We start from the raw sequence: 20,892 nt of genomic DNA on the forward strand, positions 1-20,892 counted from the left end.
GCGGCTCTAGCGTTTTTGCCACCGCAAGCATGGCAGGCAGGCTGCCTTCAGCAGCCTGCGGGAGGTCCCCGGTCCCGCGGATTCGGCGACATGCCTGCAGGAGGTCCACCGGTTCTGCAGCTTTGGCGTACCTGCCGCCGAATTGCTGCCAAATCCCTGGGACCAGCGGACCTCCCGCAGGCAAGCCGCCGAAGGCTGCCTGACTGCCCCCCTCCCAGGGACCGGCAAAGCCCCCCCCCCCCCGCGGCTTGCCGCCCCAGGCACATGCTTGGAGCACTGGTGCCTGGAGCCGCTGCTGCTTATAAGAAGGCCAGGGCAGCCAGAAGCAGAGCAAGAGTCTCTCCTCTAGCTGTGGAGGGAGACTGGCCTGGCTGCAGGGGAATAAGAGGGTACCTGGGAGTGAAGCAGGGCTGGGGAAGAGCCAGAGGAGCAGGGGAGCTCCAGCCTGGTGACTCCCCAGGCTGCAGGGCCTGGTCCCAGGCCCGTTGAGGTACTGGGTGGTAGAAGAAGGCAGCAGGTCAAACCCCCTTGCCTGTGATGAGTGGCTTTTATACTGCAGTCTGCCCCAGTGAGTGGGCTGGGTGAGGACAGGCAGTAGCCCAGACGGAGGCGAGGTGGGGGTAGTGGGTGGGGGCTCCCCGGGGAAGAGAGACCCACAGAGATTGTTGGGGTATTGTCAGGGGGCAGCACCTCAGAGAGAACGGGAAGCGGGGTCCGGGAGGGACACGGGGGCCAGTTGTGGTGGATCACTGGCCTGCAGAGGGCGCTCTGGGCTGGAAATCGAGCTAATTCCCTGAGAGACCAGCAGGAGGCACCACACGGGTGAGTCTGCAGGCTTACAGGGACCAGCTCGGCTACAACAAGACTGCAAACAGCTCAGTAGATAGGTAGATAGATAGAGGGGGGTGTCTGGGGATAGGTAGATAGATAGAGGGGGTGTCTGGGGATAGGTAGATAGATAGAGGGGGTGTCTGGAGATAGGTAGATAGATAGAGGGGGTGTCTGGGGATAGGTAGATAGATAGAGGGGGTGTCTGGGTAGGTAGATAGATAGAGGGGGTGTCTGGGGATAGGTAGATAGATAGAGGGGGTGTCTGGGGATAGGTAGATAGATAGAGGGGTGTCTGGGGATAGGTAGATAGATAGAGGGGTGTCTGGGGATAGGTAGATAGATAGAGGGGGTGTCTGGGGATAGGTAGATAGATAGAGGGGGTGTCTGGGGATAGCTACATAGATAGAGGGGGTGTCTGGAGATAGGTAGATAGATAGAGGGGGGTGTCTGGGGATAGGTAGATAGATAGAGGGGGTGTCTGGGGATAGGCAGATAGATAGAGGGGGTGTTTGGGGATAGGTAGATAGATAGAGGGGGGTGTCTGGAGATAGGTAGATAGATAGAGGGGGTGTCTGGGGATAGGTAGATAGATAGAGGGTGTCTGGAGATAGGTAGATAGATAGAGGGGGTGTCTGGGGATAGGTAGATAGATAGAGGGGGTGTCTGGAGATAGGTAGATAGATAGAGGGGGTGTTTGGAGATAGGTAGATAGATAGAGGGGGGTGTCTGGAGATAGGTAGATAGATAGAGGGGGTGTCTGGGGATAGGTAGGTATGGATAAGTAGATAGACTCATAGACTCACAGACTCCAAGGTCAGAAGGGACCATTATGATCATCTAGTCTGATCCCCTGCACAATGCAGGCCACAGAATCTCACACAACCACTCCTGTAACAAACCCCTAACCTATGTCTGAGCTATTGAAGTCCTCAAATTGTGGTTTAAAGACTTCAAGGTGCAGAGAATCCTCCTGCAAGTGACCCGTGACCCATGCTGCAGAGGAAGGTGAAAAACCCCCAGGGCCCCTGCCAATCTGCCCTGGAGGAAAATTCCTTCCTGACCCCAAATATGGCGATCAGCTAAACCCTGAGCATGTGGGCAAGGCTCACCAGCCAGACACCCAGGAAAGAATTCTCTGTAGTAACTCATATCCCACCGCATCTAACATCCCATCACAGATCATTGGGCATATTTACCTGCTAATAATCAAAGATCAATTAATTGCCAAAATTAGGCTATCCCATCATACCATCCCCTCCATAAACTTAGCACGCTTAGTCTTAAAGCCAGATATGTCTTTTGCCTCCACTGCTCCCCTTGGAAGGCTGTTCCAGAACTTCACTCCTCTGATGGTTACAAACCTTCATCTAATTTCAAGTCTAAGATGGCCAGTTTATATCCATTTGTTCTTGTGTCCACGTTGGTACTGAGCTTAAATAATTCCTCTCCCTCCCTGGTATTTATTCCTCTCATATATTTATAGAGAGCAATCATATCTCCCCTCAGCCTTCTTTTGGTTAGGCTAAACAAGCCAAGCTCTTTGAGTCTCCTTTCATAAGACAGGTTTTCTATTCCTCAGATCATCCTAGTAGCCCCTTCTATCTAGGGGTATGTCTACACTACGAAATTAGGTCAAATTTATAGAAGTCGGTTTTTCAGAAATCGTTTTTATACAGTTGATTGTGTGTGTCCCCACCAAAAATGCTCTAAGTGTATTAAGTTGGCAGACTGTCCACAGTACCGAGGCTAGCGTTGACTTCTGGAGCGTTGCACTGTGGGTAGCTGTGGGTAGCTATCCCACAGTTCCTGCAGTCTCTGCTGCCCATTGGGATTCTGGGTTTAGATCCCAATGCCTGATGGGGCAAAAACAGTGTCGCGGGTGGTTCTGGGTACATGTCATCAGCCCCCTCCCCCGTGAAAGCAACGGCAGGCAATCGTTTCACACCTTTTTTCCTGGGTTACCTGTGCAGACGCCATACCATGGCAAGCATGGAGCCCGCTCAGCTCACCATCACTGAAAGTCTCCTGGGTGCTGGCAGACGTGGGACTGCATTGCTACACAGCAGCAGCTCCTTGCCTTTTGGCAGCATACGGTGCGTTACGATTGGTAGCCATCATCGTCATATTCCTGGGTGCTCTTTTAGCTGACCTTGGTGAGGTCAGTCAGGGGTGCCTGGGCAGACATGGGAGTGACTCAGCCAGGTCATTCCCATCTCCTGCCGAGCACCCAGGAGATGACGATGGCTAGCAGTCCTAGTGCACCGTCTTCTGCCGAGCACCCAGGAGATGACAATGGCTAGCAGTCGAACTGCACTGCCTGCTGCCAGCCTAAAGATGTAAAAGATAGATGGATCAAAACAAGAAATAGACCTGATTTGTTTTGTATTCATTTGCTTCCTTCCTCCCTCCCTCCGTGAAATCAAAGGCTTGCTAAACCCAGGGTTTTGAGTTCAATCCTTGAGGGGTCGATTCTGTATGACAGTTGTTTGTGTTTCTCCTTGATGCAAAGCCACCCCCTTTGTTGATTTTAATTCCCTGTAAGCCATGTCATCAGTTGCCCCTCCCTCCGTCAGAGCAGACAATCATTTCGTGCCTTTTTTCAGCCCAGATGCCATAGCACTGGGATCATGGAGCCCGCTCAGATCACTGCGGCAATTATGAGCACTGTAAACACCACACGCATTATTCTGGAGTATATGCAGAACCAGAACCTGCCAAAGCAAAACCAGGTGAGGAGGCGACGGCAGTGCGGTGACGAGACTGATGAGGTCATAGACATGGACACAGACTTCTAACAAAATACGGGCCCCGGCAATGTGCACATCATGGTGTTAATGGGGCAGGTTCATGCTGTGGAATGCCGATTCTGGGCCCCGGAAACAAGCACAGACTGGTGGAGCCACATAGTGTGGCAGGTCTGGGACGATTCCCAGTGAGTGCGAAACTTTTGCATGCATAAGGGCGCTTTCATGGAACTTTGTGACTTGCTTTTCCCTGCCCTGAAGTGCCAGAATACCAAGATGAGAGCAGCCCTCACAGTTGAGAAGCGAGTGGCAGCTTGCAACGTCAGACAGCTACTGGTCAGTCAGGCATCAATTTGGAGTGGGCAAATCTACAGTGGGGGCTTCTGTGATCCAAGTAGCCAACACAATCAAAGAGCTGCTGATATCAAGGGTAGTGACGCTGGGAAATGTGCAGGTCACAGTGCATGGCTTTGCTGCAATGGGATTCCCTAACTGTGGTGGGGCGATAGATGGAACCCATATCCCTATCTTGGCACCGGAGCACCAAGACAGCGAGTACATAAACCGAAAGGGGTACTTTTCAGTGCTGCTGCAAGCACTGGTGGATCACAAGGGACGTTTCACCAACATCAATGTGGGATGGCCGGGAAAGGTACATGATGCTCACGTCTTCAGGAACTCTGGTCTGTTTCAAAAGCTGCAGGAAGGGACTTTCTTCCCAGACCAGAAAATAACCACTGGGGATGTTGAAATGCCTATAGTTATCCTTGGGGACCCAGCCTACCCCTTGATGCCATGGCTCATGAAGCCATACACAGGCAGCCTGGACAGTAGTCAGGAGCTGTTCAACTACAGGCTGAGCAAGTGCAGAATGGTGGTAGAATGTGCATTTGGATGTTTAAAAGCTCGCTGGTGCAGTTTACTGACTCGGATAGACCTCAGGAAAACCAATATTCCCATTGTTATTACTGCTTGCTGTGTGCTCCACAATATCTGTGAGAGTAAGGGGGGGACATTTATGGTGAGGTGGGCGGTTGAGGCAAATTGCCTGGCAGCTGATTACATGCAGCCAGACACCAGGGCGGTTAGCAGAGTACAGGAGGGCGCGGTGTGCATCAGAGAAGCTTTGAAAACCAGTTTCATGACTGGCCAGAGTACAGTGTGAAAGTTCTGTTTGTTTCTCCTTGATGAACCCCTTCCCCGCTTTGGTTCACTCTACTTCCCTGTAAGCCAGCCACCGTCCCTTCCCCACTTCGATCACCGCTTGCAGAGACAATAAAGTCATTGTTGCTTCACATTCATGCATTCTTTATTATTTCATCACACTAATAGGGGGATAACTGCCAAGGTAGCCCAGGAGAGGTGGGGGAGGAGAGAAGGACAAGGCCACACTGCACTTTAAAACTTTAAAACTTAAAAACTTTAAAACTTATTGAAGGCCAGGCTTCTGTTGCTTGGGCAATCCTCTGGGGTGGAGTGGCTGGGTGGCCAGAGGCCCCCCCCCCGGACGTTCTTGGTTGTCTGGGTGAGGAGGCTATGGAACTTGGGGAGGAGGACTGTTGGTTACACAGGGGCTGTAGTGGCGGTCTGTGCTCCTGCTGCCTTTCCTGCAGCTCAACCATACGCTGGAGCATATGAGTTTGATCTTCCAGCAGCCTAAGCATCGACTCTTGCCTTCTGTCAGCAAGCTGATGCCACCTATCATCCTCAGCCTGCCACTTACTCTCCTCACCCACCACTTACTCTCTTCAGCCCGCCACCTCTCCTCGCATTCATATTGTGCTTTCCTGCACACTGACATTGTCTGCCTCCATGCATTCTGCTGTGCTCTGTCAGTGGGGGAGGACAGCAGGAGCTCAGAGAACATCTCATCCCGAGTGCGTTTTTTTCACCTTCTAATCTTTGCTAGCCTCTGAGAAGGAGAAACATTTGCAGTTGGTGGAGGAAAAGGGAGAGTGGTAGTTAAGAAGACACATTTTAGAGAACAATGGGTACACTCTTTCACGTTAAACTTTGCTGTTCACATTACACAGCACATGTGCTTTCATTACAAGGTCACATTTTGCCTCTTGTATTGAGGGCCTGCCAGTTTGGTGTGAGAGATCACTCACACTTCACCCCTCCCCCCACCACGTGGCTAAGAGCGGGGAACATTTCTGTTCAGCCACAGCCAAACAGCCGAGCAGGAATGGGCACCTCTGAATGTCCCCTTAATAAAAACACCCTATTTCAACCAGGTGACCATGAATGATATCACTCTCCTGAGGATAACACAGTGAGAGATAAGGAATGGATCTTGTCTGAATGCCAGCAAACACCGGGACCATACACTGCCATGCTTTGTTATGCAATGATTCCCGACTACGTGCTACTGGCCTGGCATGGTAGTGTCCAACCATGGCGGATGGAATAAGGCCGCCTCCCCAGAAACCTTTTGCAAAGGCTTTGGGAGTACATCCAGGAGAGCTTTATGGAGATGTCCCTGGAGGATTTCCGATCCATCCCAAGACACATTAACAGACTTTTCCAGTAGCTGTACTGGCCACGAATGCCAGGGCAAATTAATCATTAAACACGCTTGCTTTTAAACCATGTGTAATATTTACAAAGGTACACTCACCAGAGGTCCCTTCTCCACCTTCAGGGTCCGGGAGCCTGCCTTGGGTGGGTTTGGGGGTTACTGGCTCCAGGTCCAGGGTGAGAAGCATATCTTGGCTGTTGGGGAAACTGGTTTCTCTGCTTCCTTGCTGTGAGCGATCGTCAATCTCTTCATCATCATCTTCCTCATCCCCCAAACCCGCTTCCGTGTTGCGTGATTCTCCATTGATGGAGTCAAAGCACAGGGTTGGAGAAGTAGCTGCACCCCATAGCATGCAGCTCATCATAGAAACGGCATGTTTGGGGTTCTGATCCAGAGCGGCCATTTACCTCTCTGTTTTTTTGGTAGGCTTGCCTTAGCTCCTTCATTTTCATGCAGCACTGCTTTTCGTCCCTGTTATGGCCTCTGTCCTTCATGCCCTTTGAGACTTTTTCTAATGTTTTGGCATTTTGTTTACTGGAATTATTAGCTAGAAACCTAATTTGCACCAGGGCTTTTGAAAATCCCTCGAGCGAACAGACTGACAGGTGTATAGACAGCTAGATGAGATATTGAAGAAGGAAGAATGGATAGATAGTGAATGGATAGGCAGGCTAGATTCTGTAGAAGGACAGATGGATAGATAGGTGAGAGTGTGCATGGGATGGATAGATATGAACTGGGCCTGGACGGATAGGTAGGTAGGTAGGTATACCTGGGATGGATGGATAGATAGATATTAACGGGGCCTGGAGGGATAGGGAGGGAGGTGAGGGTGTGTGTGGGGATGGAGAGATAGGGAGGAAGGTGAGGGTGTGTGTGGGGATGGAGGGATAGGGAGGGAGGTGAGGGTGCGTGTGGGGATGGAGGGATAGGGAGGGAGGTGAGGGTGTGTGTGGGGATGGAGGGATAGGGAGGGAGGTGAGGATGAATGTGGGGATGGAGGATAGGAGGAGGTGAGGGTGTGTGTGGGATGGGGATAGGGAGGGAGGTGAGGTGTGTGTGGGGATGGAGGGATAGGGAGGAAGGTGAGGGTGCGTGTGGGGATGGAGGGATAGGGAGGCAGGTGAGGGTGCGTGTGGGGATGGAGGGATAGGGAGGAAGGTGAGGGTGCGTGTGGGGATGGAGGGATAGGGAGGAAGGTGAGGGGGTGTGTGGGGATGGAGGGATAGGGAGGGAGGTGAGGGTGTGTGTGGGGATGGGGGGATAGGGAGGGAGGTGAGGGTGTGTGTGGGGATGGAGGGATAGGGAGGAAGGTGAGGGTGCGTGTGGGGATGGAGGGATAGGGAGGAAGGTGACGGTGCGTGTGGGGATGGAGGGATAGGGAGGAAGGTGAGGGTGCGTGTGGGGATGGAGGGATAGGAGGAAGGTGAGGGTGTGTGTGGGGATGGAGGGATAGGGAGGAGGTGAGGATGCGTGTGGGGATGGGGATAGGAGGGAGGTGAGGATGCGTGTGGGGATGGGGGGATAGGGAGGGAGGTGAGGGTGCGTGTGGGGATGGAGGGATAGGGAGGGAGGTGAGGGTGAGTGTGGGGATGGAGGGAGAGGGAGGTAGGTGAGGGTGCGTGTGGGGATGGAGGGATAGGGAGGGAGGTGAGGATGCGTGGTGGGATGGAGGGTTAGGGAGGGAGGGGAGGATGCGTGGGGATGGAGGGATAGGGAGGAGGTGAGGATGCGTGGGGATGGAGGTTAGGGAGGGAGGTGAGGATGCGTGGGGGGATGGAGGGTTAGGGAGGGAGGTGAGGATGCGTGTGGGGATGGAGGGATAGGGAGTGAGGTGAGGATGCGTGTGGGGATGGAGGGATAGGGAGGGAGGTGAGGGTGCGTGTGGGGATGGAGGGTTAGGGAGGGAGGTGAGGGTGCGTGTGGGGATGGAGGGTTAGGGAGGGAGGTGAGGTTGCGTGTGGGGATGGAGGGTTAGGGAGGCAGGTGAGGGTGCGTGTGGGGATGGAGGGTTAGGGAGGGAGGTGAGGGTGTGTGTGGGTATGGTGGTTTAGGGAGGTAGGTTAGGTGGTGTGTGGGGTTGGTGGTTTAGGGAGGGTGGTGAGGATGCGTGTGGGGATGGAGGGTTAGGGAGGGAGGTGAGGGTGCGTGTGGGGATGGAGGGATAGGGAGGGAGGTGAGGATGCGTGTGGGGATGGAGGGATAGGGAGGCAGGTGAGGATGCGTGTGGGGATGGAGGGATCGGTAGTAACTGGGCCTGGAGGGTTAGGAAGGGAGGTGAGGATGTGTGTGGGGATGGAGGGATAGGGAGGGAGGTGAGGGTGTGTGTGGGGATGGAGGATAGGGAGGGAGGTGAGGGTGCGTGTGGGGATGGAGGATAGGGAGGAGGTGAGGGTGGGTGTGGGGTTGGAGGGATAGGGCGGGTGGTGAGGATGCATGTGGGGATGGAGGGATAGGGAGGAGGTGAGGGTGTGTGGGGATGGGGGATAGGGAGGAGGTGAGGTGTGTGGGGATGGAGGGATAGGGAGGAAGGTGAGGTGCGTGTGGGGATGGAGGGATAGGGAGGAAGGTGAGGGTGCGTGTGGGGATGGAGGATAGGGAGGAAGGTGAGGGTGCGTGTGGGGATGGAGGGATAGGGAGGGAGGTGAGGGTGAGTGTGGGGATGGAGGGATAGGGAGGGAGGTGAGGATGCCTGTGGGGATGGGGATAGGGAGGAGGTGAGGTGCGTGTGGGGATGGGGGATAGGGAGGAGGTGAGGGTGCGTGTGGGGATGGAGGGATAGGAGGGAGGTGAGGTGTGTGGGGATGGAGGGATAGTGAGGTTGGTGAGGGTGCGTGTGGGGAGGGCGGGATAGGGAGGGAGGTGAGGATGCGTGTGGGGATGGAGGGTTAGGGAGGGAGGTGAGGATGCGTGTGGGGATGGAGGGATCGATACTAACTGGGCCTGGAGGGATAGGGAGGAAGGTGAGGGTGTGTGTGGGGATGGAGGAATAGGGAGGGAGGTGAGGGTGCGTGTGGGGATGGAGGGATAGGGAGGAAGGTGAGGGTGTGTGTGGGGATGGAGGGATAGGGAGGAAGGTGAGGGTGCGTGTGGGGATGGAGGGATAGGGAGGGAGGTGAGGGTGTGTGTAGGGATGGAGGGAGAGGGAGGGAGGTGAGGGGTGTGTGGGGATGGAGGGTTAGGAGGGAGGTGAGGGTGTGTGGGGATGGAGGGATAGGGAGGGAGATGAGGGTGTGTGGGGATGGAGGATAGGGAGGAGGTGAGGATGCGTGTGGGGATGGAGGGATAGGGAGGGAGGTGAGGGTGTGTGTGGGGATGGAGGGATAGGGAGGTAGTTGAGGGTGTGTGGGGATGGAGGGAGAGGGAGGGAGGTGAGGGGGTGTGTGGGGATGGAGGGTTAGGGAGGGAGGTGAGGATGTGTGTGGGGATGGAGGGTTAGGGAGGAAGGTGAGGGTGTGTGTGGGGATGGAGGGATAGGGAGGGAGGTGAGGATGTGTGTGGGGATGGAGGGTTAGGGAGGGAGGTGAGGATGTGTGTGGGGATGGAGGGATAGGGAGGAAGGAGAGGGTGTGGGTGGGGAAGGAGGGAGAGGGGGGAAGGTGAGGGGTGTGTGGGATGGAGGGTTAGGGAGGGAGGTGAGGATGTGTGTGGGGATGGAGGGTTAGGGAGGAAGGTGAGGGTGTGTGTGGGGATGGAGGGATAGGGAGGAAGGTGAGGGTGTGTGGGGGGGATGGAGGGATAGATAGTAACTGGGCCTGGAGGGATAGGGAGGAAGGTGAGGGTGTGTGTGGGGATGGAGGGTTAGGGAGGGAGGTGAGGATGTGTGTGGGGATGGAGGGATAGATAGTAACTGGGCCTGGAGGGTTAGGAAGGGAGGTGAGGATGCGTGTGGGGATGGAGGGATAGGGAGGGAGGTGAGGGTGTGTGTGGGGATGGAGGGATAGATAGTAACTGGGCCTGGAGGGTTAGGAAGGGAGGTGAGGTGCGTGTGGGGCTGGAGGGTTAGGTAGGGAGGTGAGGATGCGTGTGGGGATGGAGGGATAGGGAGGGAGGTGAGGGTGTGTGTGGAGATGGAGGGTTAGGGAGGAAGGTGAGGGTGCGTGTGGGGATGGAGGGTTAGGGAGGGAGGTGAGGATGCGTGTGGGGATGGAGGGATAGTGAGGGAGGTGAGGGTGTGTGTGGGGATGGAGGGATAGGGAGGGAGGTGAGGATGCGTGTGGGGATGGAGGGATAGATAGTAACTGGGCCTGGAGGGTTAGGAAGGGAGGTGAGGGTGTGTGTCGGGATGGAGGGATAGGGAGGGAGGTGAGGGTGTGTGTGGGGATGGAGGGATAGATATTAGCGGGGCCTGGAGGGTTAGAGAGGGAGGTGAGGGTATGTATGGGGATGGCTAGCCAGAGACACAGGAAAGCCGTGCAACAATGAATCCTTGTCTTTGCAGGCCTAGGTCAAAAGGAGCCTGTGTTCCAGTCCCCTTCTGCCCTGACAGTCCCAGCCGGCGCAGTGTAACTCTTCCACCAGCGATAGCTTTCCGTATCTCTTCTGGTACCGGGAGCTCCCACACCAGCCCTCGCAGATGCTAATTCAGCTGGACAAATCCCAGCTCAGAAAGGAACTCGGGCGACTCTCTGCTGAGTTACATGTGGGGAATGACACAGTCCCCCTGGGATCTGGGAGGTGACTCTCCGGGACAGCACCGGGTATCTTGGTGCGCAGAGACCCACACTGAGGGAAGGCAGCTTGGGTCTCTGCACAAAATGGGGTGTGCGGGCTCTGGATCTGTGGTTGCACTGAGTAGTCAGAGAGAACAACGTGACGGGGAGAGAGCGAGACACAGACGGATGATAGAGCCAGCCAGGGCCGGTGCAAGGATGTTTCGCACCCTAGGCAAAACTTCCACGTTGTGCCCTTCCCCCCACCCGCACCTCCGCCCTGAGGCTCCCCGCAGCAGCTCCCCCTCCGCCCTGAGGTGCCCCCTTGCGGCAGCTCCCACCCCCACCCTCAGGCACCCCCAGCTCACCCCTGCTCCGCACACACGAGCACCCTGAGCACGCCGTCACTGCTTCACTTCTTCCGCCTCCCAGGCTTGTGGCGCCTAAGCTGATTGGTGCCACAAGCCTGGGAGGCGGGAGAAGTGAAGCAGCCACGGTGTGCTCGGGGAGGAGGTGGGGCAGGGGTGAGCTGGGGCGGGGAGTTCCCCTGTGTGCTGCCCCCGCCCCCCTTACTTGCTGCAGGCAGCCCTCCCCGCACTCCCCAGCTCCCTCCGCCTAAATGCCGGCGGCGACCGGGGCAGCCAAAGATCCGGCCACTGCGGTCGCTGCAGAAGAAAATGGCGCCCCCCAAATCCCAGTGCCCTAGGCAACCCCCTAGGTCGCCTAAATGGTTGCACCGGCCAGTGAGAGAGATGATAGAGATAGACAGATATTAGAGATGGGCAGCTACCATGTATTAGAAATATACCTTATACACCTCAGGATGTATGTGTGTGTGCAGTCTTTGTGTGTGTCTGTACAGTCTGTGTTGTGTGTGCGTGTACTGTCTGTGTTGTGTGGGCGTGTCCATGTCTGTGTTGTGTGGGCGTGTGTACCATCTGCGTTGTGTGAGCTTGTCCGTGTCTGCGTTGTGTGGGTGTGTCTGTGTTATGTGAGCCTGTACTGTCTGTATTGTGTGGGCGCGTACCATCTGTGTTGTGTGGGTGTGTACCGTTTGTGTTGTGTGAGCGTGTGTACCGTCTGCGTTGTGTGGGTGTGTCTGTGTTGTGTGAGCGTGTACCGTCTGTGTTGTGTGGGTGTGTCCATGTCTGCATTGTGTGGGTGTGTCTGTGTTGTGTGAGCTTGTCCGTGTCTGTGTTGTGCGTGCATGTCCCATCTGTGTTGTGTGTGCGTGTCTGTGTTGTGTGAGCGTGTGTACCGTCTGCGTTGTGTGGGTGTGTCTGTGTTGTGTGAGCGTGTACCGTCTGTGTTGTGTGGGTGTGTACCGTTTGTGTTGTGTGAGCGTGTGTACCGTCTGCGTTGTGTGGGTGTGTCTGTGTTGTGTGAGCCTGTACTGTCTGTATTGTGTGGGCGCGTACCGTCTGTATTGTGTGGGCGTGTCCATGTCTGTGTTGTGTGAGCGTGTGTACCGTCTGCGTTGTGTGAGCGTGTGTACCGTCTGCGTTGTGTGGGTGTGTCTGTGTTGTGTGAGCGTGTACCGTCTGCGTTGTGTGGGTGTGTCTGTGTTGTGTGAGTGTGTACCGTCTGCGTTGTGTGTGCGTGTCTGTGTTGTGTGAGCGTGTGTACCGTCTGCGTTGTGTGGGTGTGTCTGTGTTGTGTGAGTGTGTACCGTCTGTGTTGTGTGTGCGTGTCTGTGTTGTGTGAGCGTGTGTACCGTCTGCGTTGTGTGGGTGTGTCTGTGTTGTGTGAGCGTGTACCGTCTGTGTTGTGTGGGCGTGGGTTTGCATGGGTGTGAAACAGGAAGTTTGATCATTGTGTCAAAGGGGCTGGCTGGCAGGTGTCGGAGGAGACAGTGACACAGAGAGTCCCATTGACAGAGATGTGCAGGTGAAGGCAAGGAAAGTGAGCAACGGGTGGGGTGTGGAGACAGAGGTTTGATCCTGAAGGTTGTGGGAGAAGGCAAATGAAGTTTTTGTCCCACCATGAGGACACTCTCAGTTCTGCTTTCCATCCCTGTTGTCAGGATTTTCCAGCTATTTCCCTGTGTTTCCAGCCTGTATTTGAAGGTTGTTTCCCAGGCAGTGACTGGTTCTTCCTCTCTCACTTCCTGCCTCTCTTCCCGTAGTGGCTCTGAGATGGGCCCTGGCCCAGGTTTTCCAGCTTCCCCAGATCACACGAGTGGAAGGAGAAAGGATCTTGATCCCATGCAGCCAAAACGCCACCTCCCATAACTCGATGTCTTGGTACAAACAGCCCAGCAGGGCCGGAGGGCGCCGAGCTTTCTAGGGATTGGGCACGATGGCTCCTCCACCACTGGAGAATTCATCATGGCTGTGGACAAGGCCTCCCGCTCCACCAACCTCACCCGAGATGGAGCCAGCCTGAGTGACGCCGGCATCTACTACTGCGCAGTGAGAGACACAGCGAGGGGAACAGGTGCCAGCTGCACTGAAACCTGCAGCCTGGCTTCCTGCTATCCCTGTTCACAGCATAGCTGCCTTCCCTGGACAAGCTGGGCTGATCCACATGACACCCGTTGGGGATCTGCTCCTTTGACTCCAATGGGGCTACACCAGTTTACACCAGCTAAGGATCTCACCCACGTATGGTCACATAAATACATGCATGTATTTTCATGCACGCACCTGAAAACAGGTCACTACAAAATGTGTTAATTGCTGGATGGATGCTGTGACGTTGCACTCCATATGCTTTATAAAAATGTTTGTAAGTGTGGCTATGATGTAACTGCACTATGCTTTGTGAAAAAGGTCTCTTGTAAGGTATTAGAAAACGTATAATCTACTGAGTGTGGTCATCCTATTTGTATGAATGTATCATTCTTGTATCTGAAACTAGGAATATGAAATATAACTCTGAGGCCCTACTGTAGTTATGCGAAGTGTGGGCCATTAATGATGGTTTGGAATCTTGATGGCTCCCATCAACCATGATAACTGATTGTAAATGGCTCTGTTTACTCCTGTGTGTGCCAGCAAGTGGGTAATGAAGTCTTACAGTGACATGTGACCATGTCACCTGACACTGGAATCCATCTTAAACCTGGTGCTTTTCCATTTAGAAGGAGGGTGGGGGCCCAGGAGACAAGATTCCTGCCTTGGGCCAAAGCTGTATAAGGGGGTGGAGCAGGAAAAAGGAGGTTCCAGTCATGAGAAATCCCCTAGTTACCACCTGAGCTGGAGCTAACAAGGTCTGTACCGGGGACAGGATCGGGCCCAGAATAGGAAGGCGTCTGGTCTGTGAAAGAAGCTCATTGGAACGACTCTGAGGGTGAGATTTACCTGGATTCAGTTTCTTAATATATTAGGCTCAGACTTGCGTGTTTTGTTTTATTTTGCTTAGTAACTTACTTTGTTCTGTCTGTTATTACTCAAAACCACTTAAATCCTACTTTTTATCCTTAATAACATCACTTTTGTTTATTAATTAACCCAGAGTAAGTGATCAATGCCTGGGGGGGGGGGGGGGGAACCAGCTGTGCATCTCTCTCTATCCATGTTATAGAGGGCGGACAATTTATGAGTTTATCCTGTATAAGATGCATACAGAGTAAAACAGATTTATTTGGGATTTGGATCCCATTGGGAACTGGGTGTCTGGGTGCCGGAGATAGGTGACCTGCTGAGCTGTTTTCAGTTAAAGCCTGCAGCTTTGGGGGCGTGGTTCAGACCCTGGGTCTGGGTTGGAGCAGACTGGCATGTCTGGCTCAACAAGGCAGGGTTCTGGAGTCCTGAGCTCACAGGGAAAACAGGCTCAGAGGTAGTCTCAGCACTTCAGGTTACAGTCCTAAGGGGGTCTCTGTGACCGAACCTGTCACAGATGCCCAGGACCCTTTGGTGTTGGAAGAATTTTATAAGGTCTTTTAGGCTGGAATTTTCAGTGGAGCCGAAGGGGTAGAGGCACCCAACTCAATAGGATAGGATAGGAGTACCAACTCCCTTAAATTCCTCTGAAACTCCCAGCCTTCCCGTGTTCTACTCCTTTTGGCACTGTGTTACCAACCAAACTCTTTAGAGGGGGTGTAGTGCCTTGATTAAAAATAATGCTTTGCTTACACACTTCCTTCAGCAGCCGAAGGTGTAAAAATCCCCTGTTTCAGGGTCTAGAGCCATCCCCAGCTGATGGGGTAGGGGACACTTCCACTCCTGGCAGCTCATCCCATGGTTGCCCCCTGCAGGGTTTCTCACACCTTCCGCTAACGCAGGTGGCCCATTATCCCAAGCTACTAACTGGAAAATAGCTGATGCAAAGCGCTGGTTAATTGCTCCCTCTGCTCAGGTCTCAGACTGGGAGAGGGGAGCTGCCCAAGGGCTAAGCTCCCAAAGGCCAGGCCCAAGAACAGCACAAATGCTCCTGCAGCTTGAGATCATGAACACTCCTGGTGTCACTGTGGTGGCTGTCACCACGCAGGTCTTGCCTGTCACCTCTGTCACTGAGAGACCATCTCCAAGTCCCAACAGCATGAGCTGTGCTCAGACCTCAGACTGGTTGGTTTTAGAGGATCTGATTCCATATATACGGGTGGAGCAAACTGGGGAGAAAGAGCCAAAGGTTTCCACCGCCCGGTGACTGTGTGACTCTCGACAGAGGCACAGAGCGTAAGCTACTGGAGTGTCCTTCTTATCCATTTCCTCCCCTTCGCTCTGTCTCTGTGACTCTTTCTTTCTCCATTTCTCGCTCCATTTCTCTCTCTCTCTGTCTGGCAGCTGGGGTAGACTGGGGCTCTGACCGGCACAGAAAACGCTCAGTCGTAGATGCCTGACTGGTTGGTTCTTGCTCAGGATCTGACTGATCACCAGATTTCGTGTGCATAAGGAATTTCCCCCCAGGTTACATTTGCAGCAACCTTTGGGATTTTTTTACCTTCTTCTGCAGGCAGAGGGATGGAAGGGGTTGGTCACCTGCTGGGATAATCTGAGTCTCTCACTCTGTCAATTCCCTGCCTCAGGCATTGGGGGCTCCTTGGTTTCTCCTGTTCACTGCCTGAGGTCACAGAAGTTTAGTCTTTTGAGAACTGAAGTGCTTTAGTTTAAGTGAAATCATTGGGCTCAGTGTGGGGTATATATCTTGGAAGTGAACAGCCTGTGATGTACAGGAGGTCAGACTACATTATCTAATGGACCCTTTGAGCACTAAACTCTCTGAAACTTTCCCTCTCTCTCCCATTCAATAGGCAGTTTCTCTCTATATATACACATACAGAGGAGAAATTTGCATTATCATGCTGAAGCATTTTGGAGGTTTTCTTTCTGCCTCGGTGACCAGTTTCAGTGGTAGCTGTCTGTATCAGCAAAAAAACCCCAAGGAGTCCTTGTGGTATGCCTAAATAAATTTGTTAGTCTCTAAGGTGCCACAAGGACTCCTCGTTTTTTTTCTTTCTGCCTTGTACACTCATTGTGAAGGCAGCTAGGAGTCAGGTAAAATCATGTTCCAATTCAGGGGTTGGCAACCTTTGGCACATGGTTTGCCAGGGTAAGCACCCTAGCAGGCCAGGCCGGTTTGTTTACCTGCCCTGTTGGCAGGTTGGGCGGATCATGGCTCCCACTGGCCGCGGTTCGCCCCTCCTGGCCAATGGGGGCCACGGGAAGCCATGGCCAGCACATCCCTCGTCCCACGCCACTTCCCGCAGCCCCCATTGGCCAGGAGTGGCGAACTGGGGCCAGTGGGAGCGCGATCGGCCGAACCTGCCCAGCCCGGCCCGGCCCACCAGGGTGCTTACCTTGGTGAGCCGCTGCCAAAGGTTGACAACCCCTGTTCCAATTCGTGGTAATTTGCTTTGCTTTTATTAATTTTTCTTTGGCTCACTGATGCCGCAATGGTGGATAAGCTATAAGAACTGAATAGAATATAGTTGAATAGTATCAAGTAGAATTGTACAAAATCAACCAAATATAAGAGTCCTGACTTTCCATTCACTTTCACCAAATTTAGGCTGGTAAGAAAGACCTACCTTTTGCAGTTAAGGCTGGTGGGGTGCAAAGGGATAAACAAACAATGATTTATTGAGATTGCTAATCTGGTTGCATAATCTCGGTGTCTTCAGGAATAACTCCATCTCGCATGGAAATGGAGAATCGCACTGTGGTGTCGGAATTCATCCTCTTAGGGATTCCCAACACCAAAGGTCTTGAGACCATCCTCTTCGTCACCTTCTTAGCCTTCTACCTCTGCACCCTGCTGGGCAACCTGCTCATTTTCTCAGCCATCCTCACTGACTCCCGCCTGCACACCCCCATGTACTTCTTCCTCTGCAACCTCTCCATTGTGGACCTTGGATTCTCTTCCATCAGCACCCCCAAATTGCTGGCCAACCTCTGGGCTCAGAGTAGAACCATCTCCCTGGGTGGGTGCATGTCCCAGGTCTTCTTCTACCACTTCCTGGGCAGCACCGAGTGCCTTCTCTTCACTGTCATGGCCTACGACCGGTACGTGGCCATCTGCCACCCGCTGCGCTACCTGCTCATCATGAACCGGAGGGTGTGCGCCCTCCTGGCTGCTGGCACCTGGATCGCCAGCTCCTTCCACGCCACCATCCTCACCAGCCTGACCTTCACGCTGCCCTACTGCGGGTCCAATGTGGTGGAGTATTTTTTGTGTGATATTTTCCCGGTGATCAAGCTGGCCTGTGCGGACACATATGTCGTCAAGACTGTGAGCTTCACCAATATTGGGGTGGTGCCCATGACCTGCTTCCTCCTCATTCTCGCCTCCTACGTCAGGATTGCTGCCTCTGTGGTGAGGATGCACAGTGCTGAGCGAGGTTGGAAAGCCGTTTCCACTTGCGCATCACACCTGACAGTGGTGTGCTTCTTCTTCGGGCCTTGCGCCTCCTCACCCAGCCCTCCTAAGCAATGTGCTGGCTACCCCCATTCAGATCTTTTGCGATGTTGTCACCCCGGTGCTGAACCCGGTGGTCTATACACTGAGGAATAGGGAAGTCAAGGCAGCATTCAGGAAAATGAAAGGTGGCTAACGGCAGCCCAGCAAAAATCGCCAGCTGAAATGGAATGTCTTCCCCCTTAACCTTGTGGGAATGAAATTATTGGAAGAAATGGGGAGATTTTAAAAGGCACAAAGGGCTTGTAGGTACCCAACTCCCATGGAAAGAGTGAGAGTTGGAAACCCAATTCATGTTTTTGCTTTTAGAAGTCTCACTCCATGTTCTCTGCTGGTGGAATGTCTTTGAAATCACCGTACTTACATCACTACTATGGCTAATCCTTCAGTTATTCTCATGGCTCATCTCTGAATCCTGTCCAATTTATCAGTCCCCTTCTGGAATTGTGAACACCAGAACTGGACACAGTGTACCACCAGTGGCCACACCAGTGCTAAATTGTGAGATCACACTCAGCTGATTCTCCATCATGACCCCTAAATCATTTTCAGAGTCATGGTTCACCAGGAGAGAGTCCCATCCTATAACCAGCCTTGGTTCTTTGTTCCTAGATTTATGTGCGTACATTCACCTGAATCCAAATGCTCACTGTTTGCTTGTACCCCCTTACCCAGCGATCCTGATCCCAACGGGGGAGGAGGTTGGAGGAGCTATTCCAGGGTTGGGGTTCGGAGTGAGGTCAATGGAGTTTTCCCAGGGTGAGGGAGGACGACACTGGTGTTAGCCTAGGGCAGGGGTTGGCAACCTGCGGCACATGTGCAAAAAGCAGCACAAGAGCCGATTTTTAGTGGCACTCTGCTGCCTGCCTGGGGCTCTGGCCTCCGGCCCTGGCTCAGCCTCCTGCCGCCGGCCTGGGGCTCTGGCCCCGCTCAGCCCCCTGCTGCCGGCCCGGGGCTCCGGCCGCCGGCCCCGGCTCAGCCCCCTGCCGCCGGCCCGGGGCTCCGGCCGCCGGTCCCGGCTCAGCCCCTGCCGCCCCGCCCGCCCCGGCTCAGCCCCTGCCGCCGCCCCGGCTCAGCCCCCCGCGCCGCCGGGGCTCCGGCGCCGGTCAGCTCAGCCCCCTGCTGGCCCGCCGGCGGCGGCCGCCCCCGCCGCCCGCTCCCCTGGGGCTCCATCCATCCTCGGCTCAGCTCAGCCGCCCGCCGCTGCCTGGGCTCCGGCCACCGCCCCGCCAGCCCCCCCGCGCCTGGGGCTCTGTCCTCCAGCCCCGCTCAGCCGCCTGCCGCCCGGCCGCTCCGGCCCCGCCAGCCCCTGCCGGCCTGGGGCTCTGACCCCCGGCCCCGCTCAGCCTGCTGCACTATTATTTGCTTTACATACAATAATAGTTTAGTTATATAACATAGACTGACAGAGAGAGACCTTCTAAAAACATTAAAATGTATTACCGGCACACGAAACCTTAAATTACAGTGAATAAATGAAGACTTGGCACCCCAGTTCTGAAAGGTTGCCGACCCCTAGGCTAGGGTTAGCGTTAGGGTCGGGGAAAAGGCCAAAGGAAGGATGCCTGGATTGAGGCAGGGCAGTTGGGTGATGTTAGGGTTCAGGTGATGCATGAAGTCAGTGAGGTTACCCAGTGTTTGGGTGAGGCAGGAAGCGAATACATTGATGCCAGGGCTTAGGAGGGATAGGCAGGAAGGGAGGTGAATGACGACATATCTTTGGGGCTGAGTTCCCCACCTGAGACACTGTGGTAAAAATTATTCCTTTCTCCCCCCCATTTCTGTTGTAACCTCTTTGGGGCAGGTGCTGTCTCTCTGTGTGTTGGTGCAGCACCCCTTGCACCTGGGCATCCAGGCCTCCCATCCGACAGAAACAATAACGTACTGTTCAGAATTATCACTGACTCCTCGGACGTGGGTTTTAATCTTGTAGCCTTGACATGAAAAAATAATATAACAAAATTAGGAAAGGAACCTGGGGAGATAACATTTCCCTGCAGAACAGCGCATGCAAGCCCAACACCTGGCATTAGAAACATCCCTGACACCGAGGGAAGAGCGCCCCCTACTGAGTTACCTGCACCACTCACAGCACTGCAGCACCCCTTTGCACTGCTGGGTTCATCCTGAATTTTCTCGGTTGTTTCTTTGCACTGGTCCAGGGAATCAATTTCCAAAAAGCCACAAATCCAGACTATGGTGAGATGGAGATAAGAAAACCTGGAATGGAAGATCAGGGCACAAGTTGTGAACATTGATTTGAAAAAACGCAATAGATTCTGATGGACAATGGGAAACCTCCACTGACCTCCAAGCCGGGGTATTGGGTGGCCGTAAAGGGAGAAGCAGGGAGCGGTGGCTGTAGTATTTTGAAACTGAGAACTGTATCAGTTCAAAACAGTTACATTTAAAGAGCCCTTGGAAATTATTTGCCAACCTTTACTTTGCGGTTAAGCAAAGCACAAAACAAGGACACAGGACATCTGGGTTCAAGTTCAGACTCTGTAGAAAACTCCCTATTTGACCTTGAGTATCTCACTAAATGACTTTGTGCCTCGATTTCCACATCTGTTATATACATGGATAATTAAATCCTTTGTCACTCTCAGCTATTCAATGTGTATCACATTCAGGCTGGGACTGTGTCTCTCAATCTGCAGGGGCTGCTCCAGGTCCCAGCACGCCAAGCGCATGCTCGGGGCGGCAAGCCGCGTGGGGCGCTCTGCGTGCCTGCGGGAGATCTGCCGAAGCCGCGGGACCAGCGGCCTGTCCACAGGCAAGCCGCGGAAGGCAGCCTGCCTGCCCTGCTTGGGGTGGCAAAATTCCTAGAGCCGCCCCTGTCTATCTGTGCTGGGTGCTGAACAAAGGGGCCCATGTCTCAGTCCCAGACTGCATGTCCCACCATAATCCCCATGATAACAATAGGGATAATACAAATTAAAAGAGTCAAATGCAGTTCCGGCTCCGGTGTCCTTGGCAATGACACACGGAACTCAGCTGATGGAAACCAAGAATAACTTCTGAGCCTGGTACCAGCGCACTGAGAAGGCCCAGCTTGGGGACTCATTAAAAATGTCAACATTTTAATTAATCCCAACGGCCATGGCACCCTGTGGGATGCTCTGACTGGGCTGGGGATAACACAGCTACAGAGATTAATTATACCGTCTGCCTCTGCCCCTTCGCCCTGGCTCCCAAGTAAGATGCCCCCCGGAGAAGAGCGGGAAATTATAGCGATTAGCGGAATCGCAAGGGGCCTTCTTACAACTGCGGTGCTGGGACACAG

The 20,892-nt window shown here is 53.9% G+C and overlaps 1 pseudogene; it reads left to right on the forward strand.

Moving 5' to 3' along the window:
- The first annotated feature begins 16,829 nt into the window (after positions 1–16,829).
- LOC120380709 lies at positions 16,830–17,742 on the forward strand (annotated as a pseudogene).
- The last annotated feature ends 3,150 nt before the right edge of the window (positions 17,743–20,892 follow it).

Source organism: Mauremys reevesii, linkage group 13, assembly GCF_016161935.1.
Source record: "Mauremys reevesii isolate NIE-2019 linkage group 13, ASM1616193v1, whole genome shotgun sequence".
Taxonomy (NCBI): Eukaryota; Metazoa; Chordata; order Testudines; family Geoemydidae; genus Mauremys; species Mauremys reevesii.